Raw genomic sequence first — 25,117 nt, 5'->3', positions numbered from 1 at the left:
CTTCCCACTCGTATCACCCCGGATAAACAGAATCTGAGCTTCTTCGAGTTCTTTCCGAAGTTCCTTCGGAATCTCCCATTCTCGTAGGTTGATTCTCGTACTCTTCCCGCTTAAAGCATCCGCTACTACATTAGCCTTGCTCGGTGTGTAGTTGATTGTCAGCTCATAGTCTTTAATCAACTCTAACCATCTCTTTTGTCTCATGTTTAATTCCTTCCGAGTGAAGAAATACTTCAAGCTTTTGTGATCTGTATACAACTCACATTTGGATCCATAGAGGAATTGCCAACAACTCTTCAAAGCATACACAACTGCCGCCAATTCTAAGTCATGTACTGGGTAGTTATGTTCATGTGGCTTTAGTTGTCTTGATCCGTAGGCTATCACCTTCCGATCTTGCATTAGCACACATCCAAGTCCATTCTTGGAAGCATCACAATACACCGTGTAATCCTTTCCGGGTTCCGGAACTGCTAACACTGGTGCCGTGGTTAACTTCTCTTTGAGTGTTTGGAAACTGGTTTCACACTCATCCGTCCACACAAATGGGGTATTCTTCTTGAGTAACTTGGTCATTGGTCCTGCAATCTTCGAAAATCCTTCAATGAATCTCCGATAATAGCCCGCCATACCAAGGAATCCTCTGATCTCCTTAGCATTCTTAGGTGACTTCCATTCCAATACCGATCGAACCTTGCTTGGATTCACTCGCTATTCCCTCTTTGGTTATGACATGTCCAAGAAATTCAACACCGTCTAACCAAAACCGGCACTTGCCGAACTTTGCATATAGCCGATGTTCCCTTAAAATCTGCGTGAACTATCTTCAAATGCTTGGCATGTTCTTCTTTATCTTTGGAATAGATCGAATGTCATCGATAAACACGATCACAAACTTGTCCAAGTACTTCATGAATATCTTGTTCATTAAATTCATGAAAATAGCTGGTGCATTTGTTAGTCCAAATGGTACAACCAAGTATTCATGGTGTCCATACCTTGACACAAACGCTGTTTTTGGCACATCTTCCTTCTTGATCTTGATTTGGTGATATCCTGACCTTAAATCTATCTTAGAGAAAACTCCAGCTCCTTGAACTTGATCAAAAAGATCTTGTATTCTGGGTAAAGGATACTTGTTCTTGATGGTTACATTGTTAAGATTCCTGTAATCTCCACACATTCTCCTTCCTCCATCTCTTTTATCAACAAAGATGACTGGTGTACCCCATGGTGACACACTTTCTTGGATAAATCCTTTCTGTTCCAGTTCATCTAACTGAGCCTTCAGTTCCACTAACTCCTTTGGCCCCATCTTATATGGTGGTTGAGCTATTGGTGCTGTGCCTGGAATTAGATCTATGGTAAACTCGATCTCTCTATCGGGTGGCATTCCCGGTAGTTCCTTGGGAAATACATCTTGAAATTCATTCACTACAGGGATATCTTCAATCTTCACCTCCTTCAGACTATTCAGCTCCAGTCCTATCTCCAACCGAGTGTACTTGTCTCCTTGAAACACTATCCGACCTCCTATGGAGTTTCGGAGTGATACTCGTCTTGGCTCCACGAGTTGATTACTCGCGCCATTCTCCGTTAACCAGTCCATTCCTAGGATGACCGATATGTCCTTCATGGGGATGATGAATAGGTCCGCGAAATATACACAGTCACAAATGGTTATGACTCTGTGCTTCTTTCACGTGGGTTACTAAGATCGTTCCCCCCGCAGATAAGACAGTTATAGGTGTTTCTAACTTAGAACATCTAAGCCCGAATTGTTCCACAAATTCCCGTGCAAGAAATGATGTAGTTGCTCCAGTATCAAATAACACTTTGCCAGGATGAGTAAGGATGCTGAGCGTACCTAAGACCGCTTGATCCGACTCTCCCGCTTGCTCCAAAGTTGTGCAATTCAGCTTTCCATATGGCTTTCCCCTCTTGTTGTTGTTGTTGTTGTAGTTCCGGTTGTTGTTGTTGTTGTTGTTGTTGTTATTACCTCCGCCTCGTCCTCCGGAGCCTTGTCCACTCCATGACGCCTTGTTTGGACACTCTGGCTTGATGTGTCCCTCTTTCCCACAACCATAGCATATGATCCTGGGCTTCTGACAATCCTTCTGGACATGTCCCCTCTGGCCACAATTATGACAGAGTATTTGATTCCTTGGATTCTGATTCTGACCTCCCCGGTTATACTGATTACCAGTAGGTCGGAATCGTGGTTTGAAACTCCGATCTGGAGTCGGTTTACTAACTGGGTACTTCCTTGGCTCGATACGAGCCCTCTTCCTCCTATCCTCCTGGACCTGCCTGTAGTCATCCTCGAAAGTGATTGCCGAATCAATCAGTTCCTGGAATTCTGCAGTCCGTGCCAACCTCAGTTGCATCTTCATATATGGATTCATGCCTTTCATGAATCGTTTCTTCCTTTTCTCATCAGTGTCCACTTCCTCAGGTGCATATCTTGACAGCCTATTAAAATCTCGGACATACCGCATGATAGGTGCGATATTCGATGCAGCTCGTCAAACTCTCTCTTCTTCAGCTCCACCACGCTCTCCGGAACATGGGCATCTCGGAACTTCTTCTTGAATTCCTCCCAGGTGAACACCTTTTCTGGAGGGTGTACTGCCACAAGATTCTCCCACCATGATGCTGCTGGACCTGACAACAGATAAGTGGCATACCGAATCTTTTCTTCATCATTGCATCCAACGGTCCTCAACTTTCTTTCAGTGTCCATGAGCCAGTCTTCTGCATCCATTGGTTCTGGGGCTGATGCAAAAGGTAGTGGTCTTGCATTCTGAAAGTCTGATAAGGTTACTCCCCTGCCTTCATTACCCCTATCATTAATGACGTGGGTAAAGAAATCTTGCATGTTCTTGTTCTGACTCTCCTGGTACCTCCTCCTATCTTCTTCCATTGCCCTCATGTACCGTTGGAAATCTGGATGCATCATTGGATGTGGTGGTGGTGGTGCATCCTCTCGCTCTAGCTGCGGCATCCGCTTCTTCCTTTTCTTTCGCCTCCCGCTCTCTCCGAGCATCTTCGGTTTCAACTAACGCCATTTCCCCCTAGTCCTGTAACAAAGAGCGATTACTCATAATCACACCATGCAAATGTTTTCTGAGCTCAACTCATTGCCCAGAACTAGTCACACAATGAAATCAAGAAGCAAATCCAAAGCAAACATTTATTATGTATATACACCGTATATTACATAACTTACACACATATTTCACATGTGGTACTTATATAACCACTTATTTGGCTTCAAGCCCAAGCCAACGGAATTTAAAATACGTTCTAGTACAATACCTCCTATACTACTTTATTCCTCTTTGAAGCTCTACTCCTCATCATCTTCGTTCGCCTCCGCATACATTCCTGGGGTCCATCCGGTACAGCGACTCGTCTTCCGAACACCGTCCGGAACAAAGGTCCTTCCAGTAGGTATGTAATCTGAATCGGACGAAGTGCCGAGACAGAGATCAGTCATGCCAAAGTAACTGGACAATGACTCGTAGGTATCCCCAGTAGGATTCATACCTCCTTCATTGGTCATCCATGAAGGGTTTCGATTCACCTGCCCCCTCATCTTCTTCTTCTTCTTCTTCACTCCGGAGCTTTCACCTACCTCGTACTGTGATGGTTTTGAGAATCCCATCTCCAAGTCTAAAGAAATGGAATCGGTACCTTTCTCTTCCTTCCCGTAGTGTCGGTTAACATACTGGTTAACCCCACCACTTTCATCTCCGAGTGTCACGGGGAATAGGTTCCTCCTCATCTCCATAAGGTTCCCCGAAACGCCAACCGGTTGAGTTTTCGATTGGTGACTCGGAGCAGTTTAGGTTCCATGAGTTATCTCCCCCATATCCAGAATCATATGATGCGGACACATGTGGATAATGTGGGACAAAGTTGGGTGTAAGTGGATCTCTCTGGGTTTCCTGGCCACTCCAATCTACAGGATTGTTTAGGCTAAAGAAGGGTGTTGTATATTGGGGTTGTGCCCTCAGATCATGCATCCGAGCTTGGACTTTATCAGGGTCCATGAACTCAGCTAGCATGTGGTCAATCTCACCCACCATCTTCACGTGTAGAAGGTACATCGTAGTCAGTAAAGACTTACAACTGTCCATGTGCTGTGCTGCAACTTCAGGATGTTTGTTTGCCATCAGCGAGATGATTCGAGTGGGATCCTCATCTTCCTCGGCATGAGGTATATGAGAATACTCTGAACATAGCAGTTCTACTGACTTGTGTTGCCTTATTTCAAGGATTGCCTTGAATATGGCCATGTGAAAGGCTGTGGTAAAGGTTTTGGCTTCTCCGTATGGCATTATACGGCTCATCTCCAGTCGCATAGGTAGTTGAACTGAAACTCTGTGCTTGGCTACTATCTCTCCATCATAATAGGTGTACTTGAAAACAGGTATCCGAGTTTCACGGTGAAGTTCCTTCGACATCCCACGCAGGAGATCCGTAAGTGGTCCCTCATAATCACCGAGCCATCCCTCAACCTGCCTCAAAGTCCTCTTGGGAAATGTGTACGCCATTATGGCTGTATACAAAAGCAGAAAATTAGTAGTGATAGTGTAAAATAATAGTGATAATAAAGAATTATCGCACTAAAATATATGATTTTTCTATTCTCAAGTGAATAAACATCATATTCTTAGAGAATCCTTTACTATTTTCAACTCGACTCCTACAGGTTTCTTCCCTATACTAGGTTTTTCCAACCTAAGGTCGCAACATTTGCTCTGATACCGACTGCGGTGACCCGAGCATACCACTCGCATGTTGTAGTATACAAGTCGTTGATATGATCTTCATGAAGGGACTTCTTCACAAATATCACATCCCTCGAGTGGTACAACGAAACATTGCAGGTCATAACACTCGATAATATATTACAATCATGGTCTTAACAAGTTGGTATTCTCACAGGTCCGATGAGAACACCCTACAACATAAGGTACTAATACAAACCAACTTAGATATGAAAAGAGCTCAGCAACTTATTTAAGTATGCCACTACGCTGCTCGGCTCTATACTACTCGGGTATATCACTACTCCTCCACCTCCATGTCATCGGGTCCGTAGACTATCCCATAGTCTACTCCTTCAACTCCTCCGGAAAGATCGGGTTCCTCGTAGACCAGCTCGTAGCTTCCTTCCGGTGCTCCATCGGTGATGGCCTCCACTTCCATATCACGAGTCTAGCAAGGGTGTCGAAATAAAGTGAGTACAGGGGTACTCGGCAAGTTCAAAAGAGTAAAAGGTGTTTGATGCACTAGCTACGACCTTCGATCGGAAAATCTTAGGTCAATGCATGTTTCGAAATCATTTCTTCAAAAGGTTTATTTTATTCTGAAAACTATGCCCGTCGGTCTTCACGAGGTTGACTAGAACTTCACGGAGTTCCTTTCCTGCCGCGTTCGCAGTTCCCTTCCCGGAACGAGGAGTGACAGCCACAATTCTTGATACCCTCTGCGAGAGGTGCGTTACTTTTCCCATAAGAGATCTCACCCTTTTTGCCATCCGCAGGGACTTGCCCCCGTTCACACTTCCCGGGTGTGAGGCCGGGTATAAAGATCCAAGCCCACACCGCCTTCTCCGCGACCCCGCAAACCCACCCTTTTGTCCATCCGTACACCCCGGTAGACATCTCCCGTTCATACGGCTTTACCCACGGTGTACGTCGGACAATCCTTCATAGACGGTAGAGCCTCTCATCCAAACGTCCGGATGGGGATTTTAAAGGCTATCCCAACCTACGGCGGTGCCTCCGAGCACCCCGCCGGGCTCTATCAAGTCCGTTGGCGTGCGGGAGGGAAAAGATACAGCTGGCTTCCCCGAGCCATTATAGATCTTATGGTCAACGCGATATGTACGGCGCTAGAATCACCTGGACGGCATTGGTACTTAGTCCTAGATGAATAGTACCCTTGCAATGGAACCTCCACCAATCAACACATACCATGGTTCCATTGCCAGCCACATAGTCATATTCATAATTGGAAAAGTAACATTTCATTTTCAATGCAGGAATGATAAGTCATATAGCTTTGCGTTAAATTAATAGAAAATACTCAAATTTGACATGAGCAAGGGTGAACTTGCACCGTGGACTGCGAGATAGTGCGGTTCAATGCGTTGGATGGAACCTGGACCTCGGGTTACGTAAAAGAAGCATCATTGTCCGGTAAGGACAATGTTATAAAATCCAAATGATGCATGCATGGATGTATTATTTTATGTTGAATCCCTTTATCCCGATGAGTTATTACAATTTAGGGTTGAGTTAAGATTTATGCCTTTGGCGATAATTTGCAATTGTTTTAATGTATAAAACACTTTAATTCACACAGGGTAATATAATTCAAAGTAAAACTACTTTATGTTGGTGATTCATTATTTATTCCAAAATAATTTGAAATAATAGAGTTGTCTCTATATTTTTGAGAATAAAAAGGAATAGAATATCTTCCTTTGGAAAATATCTTTTTCAAATAGAAATGATTTGGAATAATAGAATCTCATTTTGAAATGTTTAAAAGAAGTATTTGAACTTATTTGGGATTTTTCCTTGCTTTATTAATACAAGGAAATATAATTTGAAATTCCAAATGTTTATTTTAAATTCATAAAATTCACAAATTTAAATTTGTTCATCAAATTTTATTTCATATTTTATTCTTATTAAGAATAATTTTTCATTCACCAATCCAATTTTTAATGGATTTTTAGAGTTGTATTTTATTTATTAAAATTTGGTGAAATAATGGCCTTTTCTAAATTGTGAAAATACTAAAATACCCCCTGGACCCATATTGGGCCCAGCCCAATAACCTAAGCCCATGGGACAGCCCACTAAGGCGTGCCCATAGCGGTTCGGTGGAGCCGAACGGCCCACCGCTCTCACTCACTCGGCCCTCTCTCATTTTTTCCTAACCCTAGCTCCTCTCTCGCGACGCCCGTGGCGATGGCGTCGCCGCCATGGCCGCCGCCGTGCTCCGGCCGACTCCGAGCTCCTCCGCCGTAGCCACCTACCGCACCTGAACCGCCGCGAGCAGATCTATCGATCTGTCCGCGTGGTTTTCCCCATCTCTTCTTCTTCTGGCGAATCGCCTCCGATCTGGATCTCGCGGAGAATCGCCTCGACGAACTCCGGCGAGATCACGCCCTCTCCGACGACGGGTGCGCCTCCGAGACCGACCTGGCGCAGGTGCTGCTTGCAGTGCCTGTGCCGTCGTCTCTGTGCCGTGCCGTGGTGGTGTTGGTGCTCGTCGGCGTAACGCCGGCGCCTACCCTGGATTTGCAGCTGTTAGGGCCGCGCGAGCACTGCCTCGCCATGCCCTAGCCTCTGCTTCCAGGCGCAAGTAAGTGTTGCATCCACCTCTTCTCTGTGCGCCTCCTTGGTACTGTTCTTCTTCCTCCTCAAGCTCTGCTGCTCTCTGGTGCTCTTGTGATCACCCAGAGCCTTGCTATTACTATACAACTCGTCTATGCTTGGATTGATTGCAAGCACATGGTCCAATTACCATTTACTGGTACTGGCACATGCTGCTCGACATGCTGTTCATGTTGTTCTTGCTTCTCTGCTGCTCCTAGCATGCTCTATACTTGCCATGCTCTACTCGTGCTTGCTCAAGAGCTAACTATGCCATGCTATGCTTGATTATGACTTGCTTATGCTTACTGGTCTATCATGCTTGCTTGTCTAGGTGTACTTGTGTTGCATCTGTGACACTTGTGTGTGTGCCAGAGGTGCCTGTGATATGATTCAGTGCTACTCCTGTAAGCCAATGATCCATTGGATCATTCCTTGCTTGCTGGCTAACCTCTCTGTGTAACTTGGCTTGCTATAATTGATCCATTTGATCAATTGATTGCCAGTGATGGCTTACTGGTTAATACTGTGGCTATAATTTAACTATGTTGCTCAATAGTGTGCTATCATGTCGGTACTAAGCATGGATCTGTAATAAATTCATGCTTGTATTAATTTGATTATGTTGAACTCGCTTATGCGATGATGATTTTAAATGACTTGCTTGATATGAATTTGTTGTTCATGATTATTTATCAAGCAATTAAAGTCTGAATCCATTTCTGGATAGTGATGCTTTGTATTTGGCTTTCTCTCAATTGGTGCTAAGTGTGAAGTGACCTCAGTAGCCTTGCTACCGATCGGTTGCTCACCTGGTTGGTTGGATCTTGTTGGCTACTCATCTTTGCTTGTATATTTGGGAATCATAGAAACTATGAATGCCAATATACTTGCTCGTGAAGAAATCTAGGGTTTCGATGGTTGTATGCTTAGGATTTATTGTGTAGTCATGGCTGCTAATCCTTGCCATCTACCGGTGCTATCCGTGCATCTAATCCGGCTAGTGTGTGCATCTCGTACATATGTGCTAGTTTCTTGTGCATAGGATCCGTACCTAGATGCTTTCTATTTTAGTGGCTTTTGATCGGCGAGTAATCCTTGGTGAAAACCAAGTGATGATCTACCCATATGAGCATCTGCTCATCCCATGCTCATGCATATGATGGATTAGATCCATGGGATCTTTTCCAGGAACTAGGTATACCTTGTTCCAGCTCCTAGAAAGAAATATTTGGTTGATGCAGACTTGGGTTTGTGTCACAGCTCTCCACCTCCAGGTCTTGGATGATCTCCTCAGGTCACCATGATTCCTGGTGGTTGAGTGGTTTTGTATGGGTTGGTTCTGTTCTTGCTCAAGAACTGGATGAACTGAGCTTGTTCTTGCTTCACCCTTACCTGGTGATTTGCATATGTGGTCGACTGTCATGGTTCTAGGGTTTGTGTGCTATTTATATGGTCTCTACTTCCTCTCCGGCCTTGACACACAAGCCTGGTTTGCTTGATGACTAGGCTAGTGCACTCGCCTTGTCTGTTGTGTGCACAGCACACATGAGCAGTGTGCTCATATGCTGAAACTTGAGCCCCTGATGGTTGCTCAGTTTTGGTCTGCTCCTTCTTATCCTGGTGCTGTCCAGGTTTTGGACAAGCACAAGTGTCTATGACACTTGGTTAACTGTCCATACTGAATTTCTACACTTAACATCCTGTCTAGTATTGGTTTTAATGTTTTGCAGGTTTTGAAGATGGACATGGCCATGAAGAGACACTTCAAGGCACATAGTCTAGATTTTAGTTTAGGAACTAAATTGTAATCTTTATTTTTATTTCTGTTTATTATTCCTCAATTTTTGTATCAAGAATTTTGTAAAGACAATGTAATTTGTGTTGTGTTATCAATAAAGCTCAAGTTTTTGTTTATGAGCTTGTGCATTATGTAATGTATATATTCTTAATTAAATATTGTATTTGATACTCACTTTGAAATCCAAAATGATTTGAATATTATCTTGTGTTTGAATTGTAAATTCATATTTATATTGTGTAATGATTATTGTTTAATGTTTAACACTTGTCAAATGAAATCAATTCCCCAAATTAACAAGATACAAAAGAGATCATGTCGAAATTTCCCTAACTCACATTGCCTAACCCTAAGTGCAAAATGAGAGAGAACCTCGATCCCTCTTAGGTTTAGTTGCAATAAGGCGCGAAAATTTCCCCTGTTTTGCGATGAAATGCACATCCCATTTCTAAATCTACCCTTCGTTGTTCCTATGTTCTGGGTTATTACACACGAGTGGTTTCTGTCTCTTTCGCCCAGATTAGCAGTTTTCAATGTACCTTTTTCCTCTCTATCGCTCGATCTCATTCATATTTGATAGCCCAAATTGGTAGCAAATCTAGAGAAGCTTCTCCTTCTTTTTTTAACGCCATTCATTTATTTATGCCTTCGTTTTTACCCAATCAGGTAGGAAATCTAGGGCACAAATCCAGAGAGAAAATATAGGATAAGCTGCATACAGCAACCAACATAGCATAGATATATTCAGGACAGATCCAAATGTAGTACCGATAGATCCAACATAAGCTACATTTTACATGAATTTAAGCTGCTCTGACGATAGAGCGAGTCACATACGAGAGTGCAGTAGGCACGTTCAACGCCTCCAGGTGGCGCGTGTGACTCGCTTGGAGGTTGCGCAGGTGAATCCCAAGTGCTTTGTGTTTGGCCATGTACGCATGCACGTTCACGGTACTTCCAACTCTAGCGCCATATCTGCCAATGGATTCAGTATGGTTCAGCAGGGGTGTTGAAGTTGGTGTCGAAGAGCCTCTGTTGCGAAGGGGCACTTGTAAATGCCTTGAGCAAAGGGGCGACCGTATTGGCCGGATCTGCAGCCTCCCGAGGACGTGACGAGTCTTGGTGTGGAAGGACTCGTCGTCGCCGTCGACGTCGCTGCTCTCCACCTGTCACGTAGCACCAAAGATCGTGCAAAAACACGGAGTCAATTGCAACGATGATTGAACAGAGAGTGAACAAAAAATCATGCATGATAATATGGGCTCGAAAAAAGAGGTAGCCTCGGTTACATTGGACACACTTATATCCAGGATTTGAGTCGATAAACCAAAGATCATGCACAACAAATTTGTACACACCAATTGTTTATCGACCAAACCCCGAATCAATTTAGGGATGCCCAAATATTCATCATCATCGGCACAAATCTGAAACAAAAGCAAATCACAAACACTAATAACGCAAGATCTAACACAAAAGGATCGAACTAGGAACAGACGAACAGTAATAACGCAAGATCTAACACAAAAGGATTGAACTAGGAATAGATGAACAGTAATAACGCAAGATCTAACAAAAAAGGATTGAACTAGGAAGAGACGAACAGTAATAACGCAAGATCTAACACAAAAGGATTGAACTAGGAATAGACGAACCGTAATAACGCTAGATCTAACACAAAATGATTGAAATGAGATAAGTACAAGGGAACAAAGGGTTACCTCCGGCTCGTAGTCGACGATGGTGGTGTCGTAGGGTTCTCCGGCGCGTCGTACTGCACTGGTTCGTACGGGTCCCAATCGAAGGGGGACTGGACGGGGGTGGCGGCCGATGCGCCGGCTGCTACGTTGGAAGCAGCGACAGGGGCCTGGACGGGGGCGGCGGCCGATGCGCCGGCTGCTACGTTGGAAGCAGCGACAGGGGCACTGGACGGGGCGGCGGCCGATGCGCCGACAATGGGCATCTCATTCTTCTCCATCGCCGGCGGTTTTCTTCGGGGTTTTTTCTTCGGTTGTGGAGAAGATGATGGGACAGAGAGAGGCGGTTGCGGTGAGCCGGTGAGAACGTGCGTCGAGGGAGAGAAAGAGGGGCTCTATAAAGACGAAGGTGGCGTGTACCGCAACACGCGTCCGCTATGCACGGCTGCAGCGTGCACCGCTACACGAGTCTAACCCCGGGACGTTTGGTGTACTCAGTTATAACCTCGGGCCTTATACAGAAATTTTATCTCGTACTCGGTTTTCCCCTCGAGGACTTAGACCGGCAAGTGCAATATACTCAGCTTTACCCTCAAGTAGCTGGTCAACAGAGAGTCAACAAATGAGATTAACATAGCTAATTGAGTCATTTCATGCGCAAAAAAATCCAAAAAAATAAAAACATAGTGGCAACTACTCATGGAGTCTTCCTACGCAACCTGCCACCTAGAAAACCTTAACAAACATATATAAATCAAGTTTTACCACAAATTGCCACTTCTCAGAATCACTAGTGTAGCTATGAAGATGCATGGTTTTGCACCCAAACCCCTTTGCAAAACATCTTTCCCAAAACATAGTTTGTCTAAATGATGCCATAATTGTCACACTCATGTATATTTGAATTGCAAATAATTTGATGTAGCCCAATATGAATTATATTGTACAAAACACACATTTTTCATTTTGTAATTCTTTTGTTTGAATCCCTTAGTCTATTTACTATTTATGTGCCCTTGGATTCTTAGTACTACTCAGCTTTGCCCTCAAGTACTCGTCACAAATGCTTCGAGAAGCCCAAACTTATCCTGATTGGTTGAGCCGTTGTCACACGGATCGACTCCACGAACCGTTGATCCACTGATCTAACGCGCAGTATACCCCTCTCCGTCTCTTCGTGGCACCCTCTCTCTCTCTCTCTCTCTCTCTCTCTCTCTCTCTCTCTCTCTCTTCGTGGCCACCCATCTCTCTCTCTCTCTGTCGGTGGAGAATAAACATGAGGAATATAGTTTGGGATATAGTATTGGTATTTTGAAACGGCCTAAAAGTGGTATAATTTTGTTCCCTTGTTATAAACATGAGGCATACATTTTTGCTGATTTCGGCGATTGCATTATTTGTCACCCCTCTAACAATTATCAACTATCTTTAGCTGTCCTTTTCTTTTAGGGAATATAGTTTGGGATATGGTATTGGTATTTTGGAAAGGCCTAAAAGTGGTATAATTTTGGTATAAACATGAGGCATACATATTTGCGGATTTCGGGGATTGCATTATTTGTCACCCCTCTAACAATTATCAACTATCTTTAGCTTTCCTTTTCTTTTAGGGAATATAGTTTGGGATATAGTATTGGTATTTTGAAACGGCCTAAAAGTGGTATAATTTTGTTATAAACATGAGGCATACATTTTTGCTGATTTCGGCGATTGCATTATTTGTCACCCCTCTAACAATTATCAACTATCTTTAGCTGTCCTTTTCTTTTAGGGAATATAGTTTGGGATATGGTATTGGTATTTTGGAAAGGCCTAAAAGTGGTATAATTTTGGTATAAACATGAGGCATACATATTTGCGGATTTCGGGGATTGCATTATTTGTCACCCCTCTAACAATTATCAACTATCTTTAGCTTTCCTTTTCTTTTAGGGAATATAGTTTGGGATATAGTATTGGTATTTTGAAACGGCCTAAAAGTGGTATAATTTTGGTATAAACATGAGGCATACATATTTGCGGATTTCGGGGATTGCATTATTTGTCACCCCTCTAACAATTATCAACTATCTTTAGCTTTCCTTTTCTTTTAGGGAATATAGTTTGGGATATAGTATTGGTATTTTGAAACGGCCTAAAAGTGGTATAATTTTGGTATAAACATGAGGCATACATATTTGCGGATTTCGGGGATTGCATTATTTGTCACCCCTCTAACAATTATCAACTATCTTTAGCTTTCCTTTTCTTTTAGGGAATATAGTTGGTAATTTCGGTGAATGCACACACTAACTTTGAAAACAACTACAAGTACATGTAATCGAATAATGGATTTGTAACAAGGTATCCCTTGTAACAACTTCTAGCGCCCGGTGAGCAATGATAAGAATCCGATCGTAATTATACAACAAAAAAAACAACCAGCCATCATATTAGCTTGCTTCTTCAACTCGATCAGCTGCCTTAACCGCTTGTTCATTTTCTTCAGTTCTCCCTTCACTTCCACCAGCTTCGCATTGGGAGCATTAGGCATAATCGGAAGGTCCCTAATCGGAACGGCTCCTCTCTCCGCCGCATTCTCTACAGACAAGTCCCCCTCCCAAATTGCGCCCCCAATAGCGCCAATTGATTCCCGCAACCGAAGCCTCGAACGTACACATCGATCCACTCGAAATGCCTGCATTTCTTCAAGATCTGAAAACAACAACGTGAACCCTAAATCCCAAATTCGAGGGAATAACAAGAAAATCGAGAGAAAACGAGAGAAATTGGAGCGAGATCTAACCTTATCCCCCTCTCTATATGGCAAGCTCTCGCATGCAACGAACTCACGTCCACGGTTGCCGTTCTCGTCCGTCTTACGGATCGACCGCTTCGAGGCTCCCGGCGTGGGCGATCGGGGCATCTTGTCAAAGGCACGGGTCCATACTGCGGCCATGAAGAACGGGAGGTCGAAGAGAAACTAGACATCACCCGCGTGCCGGAGAAGGGCTGCCGCTGGCGGAGAAGAAGAACAATGGGGAGCGGAGAAAGAAAGGGGAAGCAATGGCACGGGCACAGGCGCGGGGCTAGCTCGGGCTCCCATTTTGCAACGGTCACCTGGGTAAGCTGTGGGTCCGGCGCGCTAACGTGGACAAGTTGTGGGTCCCACGATGATCTGGATAAGTGGAGACGTGTCCACTGCGGGGCACCAACAGCGGCCCCACTTGCCAGCACCAACCAACGTCAACTTAACGGATTCCTTCCGTCCGAGCTCCTTCTGCGGTTCAGACAAGGGGTTGGGGAAAACTGAAGAAAAACTAAGGATCTGGGGAAAACTGAGTACAATTAAGGAGCCGAGGGCACGAAAATAGAAATCCCTTGTTAAAATTAACCGAGTGCATGGAACATAGTATAGCCAACCTGAGAAACCGGGCAAGTCATCTGATCTCCGTCCCAGTGCTCCATACATTGCAATACCCATAATCCGCATGAATTGCTGGTATATAATGTGACAAAATTTAAAAGTGTCCGCATATACAAAATCGACTTTCTTTATGTGTAATGCAATATAGGTACTTACGTATCGGTTTGCTTAGGGATATCATAGCTTTTAATAGGCCATTCCTCGACGTCAGGATATTCTTTGTCACAAGTATTGTTTGCTTCTTGTATGTCCAGTGAAATTTGCCCAATCTACAAAACAACAAATATATTACTGCACATACATGAGAAAGTACACAAAGACATGTATGTAGAGAGTGTAATACCAAGTCTTCCACAACTGATTTTGACACCCCTAAAACAAACAGAGGATCAAGGACCTGGAATTCCTTTTTCTTTGTATGCATGACAACAGTTACGTAATGAGTTTTCCATATGTTCAGTGCGAAAAATGTCTACAAGAGAAGGAAAAAACTTTGTCAATTATCATATTGTTTTATTCTAATTTGGCATGAAACATTGAAAGAAACTGCTGTTACCTTCTCACGCTTGAAATATTCATCCATAACCCTACCTATGGCTCCTGGTCTTGTAACTACCTCATCTATATTTCTAATAGTGTATTTTTTCTGTATTGTTTTTCTGCTTGTTCAAGGAGATAGTTTGTCCTCCACGCAGGACATAACATTCGATCAGACCCAACACGGAGAGACAAATACCCAATAGCAGCATCAATAATCTGAAAACAACAAAAATATTTTCAAATTCAAATAGTTTAATTACGAGTATAACACAAACTTTTAGTTTTGAAGACTTACATCATCAGATAGCCATTCGTGCGCAAGAACGACATTAAGCTTTTCTGAAGACAAGCTGGCGCCAAATTCATTCTTGTACACTCCTTTAGATGCTTGTTTTGGTAGCTCGGATATTGTTTTAACATATAAAGCGACAACTTCTATTTCCTGCTGTGTTGGTAGTGCCGAAGATACCCCAACTACATGTTCTGCAAACAACCCTGATGCACAAAATAGTAATAACATATGTCTTATAGGTTGCAGCATCATTTATCTGCCAACAAAGAAATAACATATGTGTCGGGTTCCGAGCCGTCCGCGGCGTCCTCCTCCTCGTCAGCATCGTCCGAGTGATCGGCGCTCCGCGGTGGTTCCCTTTCCCACCAGTGGCGCCACCTAGGCAGCTTTCCGTCGCTGTCGGAGTCGGACGGCCAGGAAACGTCACTTCATGGTCGCGCTGCGGGTGGTTGACGATGGTGGGGAGCGGGTCTGCAAGATATGCGAACCACTAGTGTTGGCACTGTACTTGTATGGAAGGCAACGCGGTAATGGTAGAGGGCGGCCGTTGCCATTCCGGTGTTTAAATAGCCGCGACGCCTCAGGTCGTGCGCGCGCGGTTTCAAGTAACGAGACGCGTGGTAATTTCCGCCCGCGTGGCGCACACCGAGGCACTTTCTTCTCACTATCCCTGGCTCATGAAAATTTGCTAGAAATAGGCTCCAAAGGTAGGGTAAACGGCCTCATTTCTAATCTTTTGAATTTTTATGGTGTGTTGTTGTAGCACGGAATATAAAAACATTGATATATAGAGCTAGATAGTACAAACCTTACATAGGAATTCCATCACACGTACGATACAGAAGCACACAACAAACCCCGGGCCCACAGACACGACAACAAGACATAGATAATAAAACAACTCTAAAAACACTCATGAAACTAGATAAATGGTAAAGATGAGGCAACGCCGTCGTCCCTCCTAGGATGTTCATTCCCCTTGCTCCTCCTTCGCTGTTTTACTCCTCCTCATCACCGACGGGGCCGTCAATGTGGTAGCGGTATGGGAGGCAGTGCATGTTGAAACGGTCGGGCCGGAAAGATGACGTGGAAGTTGGTGAAGATATTGTAGGTAGTGAAAGCGATAAACTCGCAACCACACCAGAACACCTGCCCGAGGAGGTGGTGCACGTCGAAGGGGTTCCTGAAGTGGACGAAGAGGCCTATCTCATGGTTGTTGTTGCCGTCGAAGTGGGACTCGATCGTGTACATGGGCGGCGAGCCTAGAGGGAGGTTGAGGTGGCGGTAGCCCCGCGAGAGAAAGAACTCGGCTAGCGCCCTGTCGCTCCTCCACCTCGATATCGCCCAGATGCGCAGCTCGTTCTCCACGATGACACCCTCCGGACACTCCCTCTCGCGCACGGTGGCCGGGCGACGGTAATTTGGGCCAAAGAACTCCATGGTGGCGGCTAGGGTTTGGTGTTTCTGTGGCTAGTCCACAGATGTGGTGGTAGATGGATGAAGCAGAAGAGTGCGTGAGATGTGTGAGAGAAGAGGAAGAAGAGGTGCCCTTATATATAGACGGGGGAGTTTGTAAAATTCACTTAAATAATGCACACAAATTTCACTTTAAAACTGATGCCAGCCAACTCGATGGCACGCTGAGACGAAGGCAACCTCTGAGACGATGTCACGGTGCTGAAACGGTGGTTGGCATGCATGAGACCGTGGCGCGGGTAATTTAATAGCGTGCTGCATGGCGCATGCATGTAAAGGTGGTGACCTGATCGAGCGCTGCAGCAGGCGGAGGCAGGCCTAGACGGGCCAGTTGGCAAAGCTTTGACGCGCGAGCGGCCCAACGGTTATATCTCTGTCTCTGCCTTTCTGAAATTAAACAACCTATTACGCCCTAAAAACCGTGTGACATTAGAAATAGTCTGAATTACAAACAATAGTCTGAATTAAAAATAGTCTGAAAGTAAGAAGAAGATAAACTTTTTCCTAGGTACAGCCGTCGCCTCCTCTCCAAAACCCTAGCCGCCTCCACCTCAGCCTCCTCCATAGATTGGTTCCCCCTCTTTCGGCCGGCTTCGTCGGTGTCGGGAGGAGTGGGGAACCCGATCTATGCGTAGAGGTTTTTAAAAAAGTAGTGTTTTCAGTTGATTATGTTAGGTTTTTGGTAGTCATCTTTTTGTTAGCCAAAAGATGGGACCACCATTGATACGTCTCCAACGTATCGATAATTTCTTATGTTCCATGCTACTTTATTGATGATATCTACATGTTTTATGCACACTTTATGTCATATTTGTGCATTTTCTGGAACTAACCTATTAACAAGATGCCGAAGTGCCAGTTCCTGTTTTCTGCTGTTTTTGGTTTCGAAATCCTAGTAACGAAATATTCTCGGAATCGGACGAAATCACCGCCCGAGTTCCTATTTTTCCCGGAAGCTTCCAGATCACCGAAGAGGGGCCAGAGATGGGCCAGGGGGGCCCCACACCACACCTGGGCGCGGGCCAGGGCCTGGCCGCGCCACCTGGTGGTGAGGGCACCCTGGTGCCCCTCCGAGGCTCCCCTTTCGCCTATTTAAAGGTCCTGACCTAAAAACCCTTACGGAGGAAGCCACGGTACGCGAAACCTTCCAGAGCCGCCGCCATCGCGAACCCAAGATCTGGGGGACAGGAGTCTCTGTTCCGGCACCCTGCCGGAGCGGGGAAGTGCCCCCGGAAGGCTTCTCCATCGACACCGCTACCATCTCCACCGCCATCTTCATCACCGCTGCTGCTCCCATGATGAGGGAGTAGTTCTCCATCGAGGCTCGGGGCTGTACCGGTAGCTATGTGGTTCATCTCTCTCCTATGTACTTCAATACAATAATCTCATGAGCTGCTTTACATTATTGAGATTCATATGATGATGCTTGTAATCTAGATGTCATTATGCTAGTCAAGTGGGTTTTACTTATGTGATCTCCGGAGACTCCTTGTCCCACGTGTGTAAAGGTGACGAGTGTGTGCACCGTGTGGGTCTCTTAGGCTATATTTCACAGAATACTTATTCACCGTTATGAATGGCGTAGTGAAGTGCTTATTTATATCCCTTTATGATTGCAATGTGTTTTGTATCACTATTTATCTATGTGCTACTCATGTGATGTTATTAAAGTAGTCTATTCCTCCTGCATGGTGTAATGGTGACGAGTGTGTGCATCGTGTAGTTCTTGTCGTAGATTATGATCATGATCTCTTGTAGATTGTGGAGTTAATTGTCATTATGATAGTATTGATCTGATCTATGCCTCCTTCGTAGTGTGATGGTGACAGTGTGCATGCTATGTTAGTACTTGGTTTATTTTGCAAAGATCTATTATGCTCTAAGGTTACTTAAACATGAATATCGAATGTTGTGGCACTTGTTAACTCCGGCATTGAGGGTTCGTGTAATCCTACACAATTAGTGGTGTTCATTATCAAACAAGAGTATATGTAGCACAAAGGAAAGAGAACTTATTTATTATGTGATCAATGTTGAGAGTGTCCACTAGTGAAAGTATGATCCCTAGGCCTTATTCCTAAATACTTGTTTTCGTTGCTTGTTTACTTGTTCTACCGCATGTTTACTTCCCGCAATATTACTACCATCAACCGCACGCCAGTAAGCTATTTTCCGCGCCGTACTACTCGCTCATATTCATTCATACCACTTGTATTTCACTATCTCTTCGCCGAACTAGTGCACCTATTAGGTGTGTTGGGGACACAAGAGACTTCTTGCTTTGTGGTTGCAGGGTTGCATGAGAGGGATATCTTTGACCTCTTCCTCCCCGAGTTCGATAAACCTTGGGTAATCCACTTAAGGGAAACTTGCTGCTGTTCTACAAACCTCCGCTCTTGGAGGCCCAACACTGTCTACAAGAATAGAAGCACCCGTAGACATCAAGCACTTTTCACGGCGCCGTTGCCGGGGAGGAAAGGTAAAAGGCACTCATACTCCGGTTCCGAGTAACGAGTACTTTTCCGGCGCTATTGTGTGTGTGCTCGAAGCTATTTCCTTTAGACTCGCAATTGCGACATTTGGTTTCTTGTTTACACTAGTTAGGCATAATGGACAACAATGAGCTTCTTATTCTATTTCCTGATTTAAGACATGGATGGTTTGATGCGAAAATTAAAAAACCCATGGAACATATTAATATGAATGCTTTGAACACTATTGTTGCTAATACTATGGAAAATTCTAAGCTTGGGGAAGCTGGCTTTGATGAGCATGATATTTTTAGTCCCCCAAGCATTGAGGAGAAAATTTACTTTGATGATACTTTGCCTCCCATTTATGATGATTATAATGATAGTAATCTTTTGTTACCACCTGTTATGGAGGATAAATTTGATTATGATTACAATATACCTCCTATATTTGATAGCTACTTTGTTGAATTTGCTCCCACTACAATTAATAAGAATGACTATGCTCATGTTGGGAGTAGTAATTATTTTATGCATGAGACTCATGATAAGAATGCTTTATGTGATAGTTATATTGTTGAGTTTGCTCATGATGCTACTAAAAGTTATTATGAGAGAGGAAAATATGGTTGTAGAAATTTTCATGTTACTAAAACACCTCTCTATGTGCTGAAATTTTTTAAGCTACACTTGTTTTATCTTTCTATGCTTGTTGCATTATGATTCTTGAACTTGTTTATTTACAAGATTCCTTTTCATAGGAAGCATGTTAGACTTAAATGTGATTTGAATTTGCCTCTTGATGCTCTCTTTGCTTCAAATACTATTTCTTGCGAGTGCATCATTAAAACTGCTGAGCCCATCTTAATGGCTATAAAAAAAGAACTTCTTGGGAGATAACCCATGTGTTTTTTTACTACAGCACTTTGTTTTATATTTGTATCTTGGAAGTTGTTTACTACTGTAGCAACCTCTCCTTATCTTAGTTTTGTTGCATTGTTGTGCCAAGTAAAGTTTCTATGTTAAAGTTGATACTATATTTGGGATTACTGCGCAGAAACGGATTTGCTGTCTGTCACGAATCTGGGCACAAGTCTCTGTAGAAAATTCGAAAAAATCTGCCAATTTACGAGCGTGATCCCCAGATATGTACGCAACTTTCATTAGTTTTGAGTTTTTCCGTTTGAGCAAGTCTGGTGCCATTTTAAAATTCGTCTTTATGGACTGTTCTGTTTTTGATAGATTCTGCCTTTTATTTCGCATTGCCTCTTTTGCTATGTTGGATTTATTTCTTTGATCCATTAATGTCCAGTAGCTTTATGCAATGTCCAGAAGTGTAAAGAATGATTGTGTCACCTCTGAATGTGTGAATTATTAATTGTGCACTAACCCTCTAATGAGTTTGCTTGAAGTTTTGGTGTGAAGGAAGTTTTCAAGGGTCAAGAGAGGAGTATGATATACTATGATCAAGAGGAGTGAAAGCTCTAAGCTTGGGGATGCCCCGTGGTTCATCCCTGCATATTTTAAGAAGACTCAAGCGTCTAAGCTTGGGGATGCCCAAGGCATCCCCTTCTTCATCGACAAAGTATCGGTTCCTTCTCTTGAAACTATATTTTTATTCGGTCACATCTTATGTACTTTACTTGGAGCGTCCGTGTGTGCTTTTATTTTTGTTTTGTTATCTTAGTTCTCTGAATAAGTTCATCCTTGTGTGGGAGAGAGACACGCTCCGTTGGTTCGTATGAACACATGTGTTCTTAGCTCATAATATTCATGGCGAAGTTTCCTCTTCGTTAAATTGTTATATGGTTGGAATTGAAAAATGCTACATGTAGTAATTGGTAAAATGTCTTGGATAATGTGATACTTGGCAATTGTTGTGCTCATGTTTAAGCTCTTGCATCATATACTTTGCACCTATTAGTGAAGAAATGCATAGAGCATGCTAAAATTTGGTTTGCATAATTGGTCTCTCTAAGGTCTAGATAATTTCTAGTATTGAGTTTGAACAACAAGGAAGACGGTGTAGAGTTTTATAATGTTTACAATATGTCTTTTATGTAAGTTTTGCTGCACCGGTTCATCCTTGTGTTTGTTTCAAATAACCTTGCTAGCCTAAGCCTTGTATCGAGAGGGAATACTTCTAATGCATCCAAATCCTTGAGCCAACCACTATGCCATTTGTGTCCACCTTACCTACCTACTACATGGTATTTCTCCGCCATTCCAAAGTAAATTGCTTGAGTGCTACCTTTAAACAATTCAAAAGTTATTACCTCTTATTTGTGTCAATGTTTTATAGCTCATGAGGAAGTATGTGGTGTTTTATCTTTCGATCTTGTCATTTACTTTTGACAGACTTTCACAATGCACTAGTGGCACATCCGCTTATCCAATAATTTTGCAAAAAGAGCTGGCAATGGGGTTCCCAGCCCCAATTAATTAACTTTCATTAATAATTCTCTTCACATGTTTTGCTCGATTCATCGGTAAGCAACTTAATTTTGCAAATAGACACTCCTCCATGGTATGTGAATGTTGGAAGGCACCCGAGGATTCGGTTAGCCATGGCTTGTGTAAGCAAAAGGTTGGGAGGAGTGTCATCCATAAATAAAGAAAAACTAAACTAAAGTACATGTGTAAACAAAAGAGAAGAGGGATGATCTACCTTGCTGGTAGAGATAACGTCCTTCATGGGAGCCGCTCTTGAAAGTCTGGTTGATGAGGTAGTTAGAGTGCCCACTACCATTCGTTGACAACAACAAACACCTCTCAAAATTTTACTTTTATGCTCTCTTTATGTTTTCAAAACCAAAGCTCTAGCACAAATATAGCAATCGATGCTTTCCTCTTTGAAGGACCATTCTTTTACCTTTATGTTGAGTCAGTTCACCTATTTCTCTCCATCCCAAGAAGCAAACACTTGTGTGAACTGTGCATTGATTCTTACATACTTGCTTATTGCATTTGTTATATTACTCTATGTTGACAATTATCCATGAGATATACATGTTATAAGTTGAAAGCAACCGCTGAAACTTAATCTTCCATTATGTTGCTTCAATGCCTTTACTTTAAATTATTGCCTTATGAGTTAACTCCTATGCAAGACTTATTGATGCTTGTCTTGAAAGTACTATTCATGAAAAGTCTTTGCTTTATGATTCATTTGTTTACTCATGTCATTACCATTGTTTTGATCGCTGCATTCATTACATATGTTTACAATATGATCAAGTTTATGATGGCATGTCACTTCAGAAATTATCTTTGTTATCGTTTTACCTGCTCGGGACGAGCAGAACTAAGCTTGGGGATGCTGATACGTCTCCAACGTATCGATAATTTCTTATGTTCCATGCTACTTTATTGATGATATCTACATGTTTTATGCACACTTTATGTCATATTTGTGCATTTTCTCGAACTAACCTATTAACAAGATGCCGAAGTGCCAGTTCCTGTTTTCTGCTGTTTTTGGTTTCAGAAATCCTAGTAACGAAATATTCTCGGAATCGGACGAAATCACCGCCCAGGTTCCTATTTTTCCCGGAAGCTTCCAGATCACCGAAGAGGGGCCAGAGATGGGCCAGGGGGGCCCCACACCACACCTGGGCGCGGGCCAGGGCCTGGCCGCGCCACCTGGTGGTGAGGGCACCCTGGTGCCCCTCCGAGGCTCCCCTTTCGCCTATTTAAAGGTCCTGACCTAAAAACCCTTACGGAGGAAGCCACGGTACGCGAAACCTTCCAGAGCCGCCGCCATCGCGAAGCCAAGATCTGGGGACAGGAGTCTCTGTTCCGGCACCCTGCCGGAGCGGGGAAGTGCCCCCGGAAGGCTTCTCCATCGACACCGCTGCCATCTCCACCGCCATCTTCATCACCGCTGCTGCTCCCATGATGAGGGAGTAGTTCTCCATCGAGGCTCGGGGCTGTACCGGTAGCTATGTGGTTCATCTCTCTCCTATGTACTTCAATACAATAATCTCATGAGCTACTTTACATGATTGAGATTCATATGATGATGCTTGTAATCTAGATGTCATTATGCTAGTCAAGTGGGTTTTACTTATGTGATCTCCGGAGACTCCTTGTCCCACGTGTGTAAAGGTGACAGTGTGTGCACCGTGTGGGTCTCTTAGGCTATATTTCACAGAATACTTATTCACTGTTATGAATGGCGTAGTGAAGTGCTTATTTATATCCCTTTATGATTGCAATGTGTTTTGTATCACTATTTATCTATGTGCTACTCATGTGATGTTATTAAAGTAGTCTATTCCTCCTGCATGGTGTAATGGTGATAGTGTGTCCATCGTGTAGTTCTTGTCGTAGATTATGATCATGATCTCTTGTAGATTGTGGAGTTAATTGTCATTATGATAGTATTGATGTGATCTATGCCTCCTTCGTAGTGTGATGGTGACAGTGTGCATGCTATGTTAGTACTTGGTTTATTTTGCAAAGATCTATTATGCTCTAAGGTTACTTAAACATGAATATCGAATGTTGTGGCGCTTGTTAACTCCGGCATTGAGGGTTCGTGTAATCCTACACAATTAGTGGTGTTCATTATCAAACAAGAGTATATGTAGCACAAAGGAAAGAGAACTTATTTATTATGTGATCAATGTTGAGAGTGTCCACTAGTGAAAGTATGATCCCTAGGCCTTATTCCTAAATACTGTTTTCGCTGCTTGTTTACTGTTCTACCGCATGTTTACTTCCCGCAATATTACTACCATCAAGCTGCACGCCGATAAGCTATTTTACTGCGCCGTACTACTGCTCATATTCATTCATACCACTTGTATTTCACTATCTCTTCGCCGAACTAGTGCACCTATTAGGTGTGTTGGGGACACAAGAGACTTCTTGCTTTGTGGTTGCAGGGTTGCATGAGAGGGATATCTTTGACCTCTTCCTCCCTGAGTTCGATAAACCTTGGGTAATCCACTTAAGGGAAACTTGCTGCTGTTCTTCAAACCTCTGCTCTTGGAGGCCCAACACTGTCTACAAGAATAGAAGCACCCGTAGACATCAACCATGCACACACGCCGTTTTCTGAGGAGAACCCTATATTTCAGGTGTCTACACCACATGAACATGGGCATTGACACATGCAAAACCCTAAACCCATGGCTTGGAGTGGGTGGGATGACATGGTGCACCAGTGCCCACAACATGGGGTCACCCAAGGGTTGTGGGCCCACTTTGTGGCCTGGGTAGAGCCGTTTTGCACGTAAACCATGTGTGCGGGCTCCCGTGAGGTAGCTAGGCAAGGAGCACATGATTTCTTCCATGGATGGTGATGTAAGTGGTGTTTGCATGCCATGCTGAAGGAGATCCCAAAAGATGGGACCACCATGCACACGCGCCGTCAGACGATCCACTGTTTTGACACCTTTTTCTGACGAGAACCCTATATTTCAGGGGTATACACCACATGAACATGGGCATTGACACATGCAAAACCCTAAACCCATGGCTTGGAGTGGGTGGGTTGACATGGTTCACCAGTGCCCACAACATGGGGTCACCCAAGGGTTGTGGGCCCACTTGTGGCCTGGGTAGAGCCGTTTTGCATGTAAACCATGTGTGCGGGATCCCGTGAGGTAGCTAGGCAAGGAGCACATGATTTCTTCCATGGATGGTGATGTAGGTGGTGTTTGCATGACATGCTGAAGCAGATCCCAAAAGATGGCACCACCATGCACACGCGCCGTCAGACGATCCACTGTTTTGACACCTCGTTCTGACGAGAACCCCATATTTCAGGGGTCTAAAACACATGAACATGGGCATTGACACATGCAAAACCCTAAACCCATGGCTTGGAGTGGGTGGGATGACATGGTGCACCAGTGCCCACAACATTGGGTCACCCAAGGGTTGTGGGCCCACTTTGTGGCCTGGGTAGAGCCGTTTTGCACGTAAACCATGTGTGCGGGCTCCCGTGAGGTAGCTAGGCAAGGAGCACATGATTTCTTCCATGGATGGTGATGTAAGTGGTGTTTGCACGCTGATGACCCACAAG

The sequence above is a fragment of the Lolium rigidum genome, chromosome 7, assembly GCF_022539505.1.
Source record: "Lolium rigidum isolate FL_2022 chromosome 7, APGP_CSIRO_Lrig_0.1, whole genome shotgun sequence".
Lineage (NCBI taxonomy): Eukaryota > Viridiplantae > Streptophyta > Magnoliopsida > Poales > Poaceae > Lolium > Lolium rigidum.
Note: the sequence above shows the minus strand (reverse complement) of the source record.